This window comes from Lycium barbarum, chromosome 10 (genome assembly GCF_019175385.1).
Source record: "Lycium barbarum isolate Lr01 chromosome 10, ASM1917538v2, whole genome shotgun sequence".
Lineage (NCBI taxonomy): Eukaryota > Viridiplantae > Streptophyta > Magnoliopsida > Solanales > Solanaceae > Lycium > Lycium barbarum.
Genome location: NC_083346.1, coordinates 122,199,127 through 122,204,916, shown reverse-complemented (window position 1 = coordinate 122,204,916; position 5,790 = coordinate 122,199,127). Strand labels below are relative to the sequence as shown.

General features: G+C 30.9%; 1 long non-coding RNA gene across 2 annotated transcripts; it reads right to left on the bottom strand.

Moving 5' to 3' along the window:
• Positions 1 to 2,128: 2,128 nt before the first annotated feature.
• Positions 2,129 to 5,260, bottom strand: LOC132616164 (uncharacterized). 2 transcript variants are annotated; one of them, XR_009573033.1, is made up of 3 exons: positions 3,712 to 5,260; positions 3,375 to 3,593; positions 2,129 to 2,326 (listed from the first exon to the last, which is right to left on the bottom strand). It is a non-coding gene; the product is annotated as an uncharacterized LOC132616164 (long non-coding RNA). The 2 variants fall into 2 exon arrangements; XR_009573032.1 differs by having other exon boundaries at positions 3,375 to 5,260.
• Between the last annotated feature and the right edge of the window lie 530 nt (positions 5,261 to 5,790).

Sequence of the window (5,790 nt, the reverse complement as noted above, 5' to 3'; positions counted from 1 at the left end):
CACCTGTTCCATTGAAATAATGTACTTGTAGGGTATAATAGCTATTTGCAATAATCTGTCAATAAAATGATTTTAATTTTATGGATTTCCCGATAAGGGCAGAGATAGAATAATTATTTAAATTTTTATGGATTATAACTTTTAGGATAACGGTATTATGTGTCAGTAACTGAGTTCTAAATTAATTTTATACATATATATTAAATTTTAATACAAATACAGTATTTGAACTAAAATTATAGAATTTTATCGAACCCGTATATTAAATGGTGACCGATCTTATCCATCCTTACAATTCTCTATATTGTATCGTCACTGATTATTGTACATTTGTGTTGTATTTTGGAAATTATGCAACTATGGAAACTCGATCCTTATCATCTTTTGGAAAGTAAGGCAATGAATCTTTTCTTTAATTTTTGGAGAGACAAAAGAGATATTAAATTATTGATGATATCATTCTGATTATATTATACAAGCGTCATGGCGGTTCGTCATAATAAGGACATACGGAAAATTCACTAACATTCTAAATTAATAAAGTGGAGCAAAGAAACATGGATTTAGACTTCCATATACTAATATTTTACAATAACTTTTTATGCTTTAATAAAGTTTCCTTTTTTTTTTTTTTTAACTAAAAGAGAAAAGTAGGGGCTTAATTTCCAAAAGTATGACTAACCAGCTTCTAGACCAAACTAAATAGTGATTCATGCCAAGGATGTAACATCAAACTTACTGTAAATTCCCTCTAAAGCGCTCAATCATGCCTTAACTTTCCAAGATTCCCACTAAAGCTCTCAATCATGCCTTAGCTTTCCAATTTTTTTAATGTAATAATACTTATCATGCTGTCCGGTAATCATTGTTATTGGGAACCAACGTGCATGCTTTTGTTTGGCTTGGATAAAGTGGAAAAGAAAAAGTTCTAGGGAAATTTCATTTTCTTTCTTTAAGCTGTTTTTAATCACCTGAGAGGTAGTTTATGTCGCCAAAAGCCTAGCTCATCATACCATGCATCCTCTGGTATATTTATAGCCCTTGATAATGATCATTACTATTCGATTCACAAATAAATATACTTGTTACCATGTCCATCTGCATGTGAAATGGATGACAACTTAATTTCGTTAAAGCTATATATCTTTTATTACCAGGCATCTTGTCTTTTATCAAATAAAGACTCGCGATAACCACACACCGTGTATATTTATTAAGGGTAAAATGTTTTCTATCAAAAAAAAAACCTATTCATTTCTCGGGATCAACCCCCAAACCTATAACTAAATGATGGAGAAATCCTAACAATCCATCAAACCTCTCAATGATTTTTTGATAGCTTTTATTATATACTCCCTCCATTTACTTGTTCAGAATGGACGATGCATTCTCTTTAAGAAATAATAAATGAAGTGTATAGTTTACTATAATATCCATATTAATTGATGTATAATTTCAACGTATTAAAGAAATGATTTGAGACGAGTAATAAATGTTAAAGGTAAAAATAGAAAAAAAAATATTTTTTCTTAATATGCTCAAGTGAATAAATAAACGTGAAAATTTAGTTTTAATAGACTGTACAAGTAAATGTAAAAGAAGGGAGTATGTTGTTAAATAATTTTAGTACATAGGCGAAATTATTTTCTATTGGCGCCTTAAATTAAACAAAATATGTTACCTAGCTTATGTTATTGATGACGTAATTCATATGATTTAACTATTATGTTATTGATGACGTAATTCATATGATTTCACTAACTTTTCCAACTCTTAATATGCGCTTGCTTAACAAACATCCTCATTCTCAATACTCCACATCCTACTATTATCGTGAGATAGTTTATATTCATTCAAACATCGAAAACTAATGAACCAAATAGTTTTTCAAAGTAAAACATTTTTCACAACACTATTTTTCATGAAAATTATTTTATATTATATCAGATATGTACAAATACCTAAGCCAACCGGCCCGAACGGCAACCGGTTAGAAAACCGACCGGTCTCCAGTCAAAAAAAGCGAACCGGTTACCGCTTAACCGGTTGGAAAGTTAGAAACCGGAACCGGCCCAATTTTAAAATTAAAAAAAGCATTTTTTTTTTAAAGTATATGTGTAGTATAGTATTTCTCAGTATATCAAAACCTAAAGAATCCTGAAGGAGAGTAAGCAATTTGGTACAAGATGCCTAGGAATAAACAAGATGCCTATTTACACAGAAACAAAATGTGATGCATCCACTTAAAGTTCAATCAAAGTATGAAGTCAGCCTCGTTTGTTGTTTGTCCCCTTTGTTGTAGTCCCTGACAAAATAACATTGCGACCTGTTACATGATGTAGCCAAGGACGGAAATTACTGCCCCGTCTCATGTGATAAGAGAAGTATATAAGATGCAGTGCAACTAATTTATGTATTTGAACGATTCAACACAAAAGGAACTAACTATTCAACATCAACTTTCAAGCAATGTCTTCTGTATTTATCATGCTAATATATAAATTATGTCCAGAGCACTTAAAAGGTATAAATAGAATACAAAATTCAGCAGCATTTCTTATCCCTCCCGTTACTACTGCTACCTGCATCTACATGCATAAGCTTAGCTTTTAGAATATTTTGGTTCACGGTTGAAAATGTAGGCATGCTAGTTACTTGAATTGAAATTCAGTACTTTCTTGTATTAAATATTTTGTTATTCATCTGGATACAATAAAAAAAAATATACTCTAAAACTTTGTGCTTTAAAAAAAAAAAAAAAAAATCCAACAGTTAGGATTTTGCACTGAAAGATCTAACAATCCGCTCAAGGATTATAGCATTTTCATAATAGTATTGGCATATCTCGTTGAATCAATTTTTTTTGCCTCATCGCGTATAAATCGAACCCTCTCCGCGGCTGGCGGCCAAATGTATGGTTAACCCAATAACGAAAGTTTCGTAAGGAGACTGGAGCAAGCAACCATTAGACAAAAGATCTTCTTTCTAAAGAGATTCGATTCGGAACTCTTATATGTTCAAGGTTCAAAATTGAAATAATTTCGGAGGTTTTCCCTGACTTTATTATACAGGGTTCGCACTTGTAAAAGAAAGACATACGAAGTAATGATCAATTGTTGGTGCTTATGTGTCAAAGAATCACTGTAAAAACATTGCTAGAGATGGAAGAGTACACAACAGATAATTCATTTATTTGTTCTTAAATATTATTCACTTTTACTTAGCTTCCTGCTATACAAACCAAATGAAAATTTGAATAACATGTTAGAAGTACTCTTTTTACTTGCTGATAAAGGAAACATAAATTTAACTAACAGATTTTGGTGCTTCATATTTTCAGCAAAAATGCACAAACAAATTAAGAGGAAGAGTACCTTGTGCTTCATCAACAATAGCTAATTGATGTTTTAGAAGAACTTTGAAACCATTTTGAGCATCTTCCAGCTAAACTATAATTGAAGCAATATTTAAAGTTGGAGCAGTGATCTTGAGCAAGAATGAAATGGAAAAACACTGTTTCAACTTTGAGGTGTAAAAATGGGAGCACAGCACCAATACCGGTTGTATTGTATGAACAACCACTTATGTCACACCTGCATTATCCACAACCATTGTAGTAAATGTCAGAGGCTCGTAGCTCTCATATAAAACATGCAAACAAATATTGTAAGAGTTAACCGCTGGGCCTTAACAACGACTAATGGAAATGACCTGAATTCTACCGGCACTTTTTTCTTTCCGTATGCTACACCCACAATCCAGCATCAGATAGCTTATCTAAGATGCTATAATTTTCAGTATAAACAACTTTCTCCCTCACTGTAGGTTTAAAGGAAAGATGACGCAAACATTTCTCAAAGTATATTCCATTAATAGCTGTGAGCACTTGGAAAACAGAAAGAAAATAAGACACATTTCTACTCAACAATAAGTAAAATGAATTAAGTACACGATGGTGATATAGAATTTGATATGATTAGTAAATCCATACATAGAGTGACCTATATCAAACATATGAGATGTGCGTGAATTATCAATTTTTCATACAGTAACAGAACATAAAAGATGACACACAGAAACACCTAAACGTCCCTATATGGATAAGACCGATTATCATTAAGAAAATATGAAAGTTGCTTGAAGAAATAAACCATAAAGGAGGGAATCCACGTTCAAGAGTTGAAATATAGCATAGTTGGTACAGGACATTGAAGATTTAGAAACCTCAAGTTGAAGAATTACACTGTGAGCACAATATAGTGCACCAACACAATTTTATTTTTTATTTCAAAAGAGAAACCAGATAGAGAGTAAGAAAACTATTGACTTTGAGAGGGAGGATACTACTCTCGGACAGTAGCGTTTAGCGAAAAGCACAAAAGGTTGTTTTTCCAATCAAGCTTTAGGATAACATATCATCTAATAGCTGTATTTATTTGTGTCAGTTTCTTTCCATAAAGGAATAACAACTCATGAATGTTAAACAATAATGGTCATCGGACTTGCCTACATATCCAAGAGCCAATAGAGCTAAATATGCTCAGCTAGATAACTTCCCCTTTTGCATGGGTTTTTGGAGTTTATACTTTCAATAAACTACGACTCAATCCCAACTTATTCGGGTGCACATACTACTAAGACTTCAATTTGTCAAACAATTGACTTCCCTTTTCGTCTCTTAAGGAAATAAACTTAAAATGCAGCGGACGAAATCAAGAATTTCATAAAATTAAACAAAATAGCTATATAACAGAAGTTATTACTTTTTTTTTTTTTTTTTTTTTTGCTTCAAGTTCTACTTCTCTTTTGTCACGTAACACCAACCACTCATCACCACCATGGTAGGGCACTACTATGCCTTTGAATATTGCTTAGTGGATGGCGCTGTGGCGCTTCATGCTCGAATTAAATTACATTAGGAAAAAAAAATGTTCTCTAACACTAAAGACTCAAAGTAGCAATTAGCTTAAAAACCAAGATCTTCAAAAACAATCATGGTAAATCAAATCCAAATAAGAAATAGGTTTGATTGATTATTTCCTAACAAATTGAATTTAACTACAATTACTGATTGAGTGGTAATAGATGAATGTGGTTTAATACATATATAAAGTATGTAGAGAGAGTAATAGATGAGAAAATTCGAGAGACAGCAAACAAAACTAAACTAATTTCAAGCATGGAGAATTGAGAATTGAATAGACGTTGGAGTTACTAAGTAAATGAGTTCAAATGAAGAAAGTGAGAAAAAATTGCTAGAAATGGCTAAACTGAAAATTGGAAAGAAAGTGGGAATGGAACGTTCTAGTGTCTCTTTATATTGATTGATGGTAGAAAAGGACGTGTTATTTATTGAAGCAAGCATGGGTTAGAGTGAAATACCAATATTACCCTTGGTCGTTCCATAGCTTCACTCTTCTGTATAGTAGTAATAATAATAATATAAGTTTATAGCTAAAGTTTATATACTTACTAACTAAATATATATATATATATATATTAAGTTATATGCTTAAGTTATAATTTTTTATTTATAACTTAAGTATATTTATACTAGATATGCCTAAAATATACTTATAATATAAAATAAAAATTTATAAACTTAGAGAAAACTTAACTTATATGCCTAGCTATAAATTTTTTTTAATAACTTTCTATTTATAACTTAAGTATATTTATACTAGACATACCTAAAATATGCTAAAAATATACTTATAATATAAATATACTTAAGTTATAAAATAGAAATTTATAAACTTAGAAAAAACTTAACTTATATGCTTAACTACT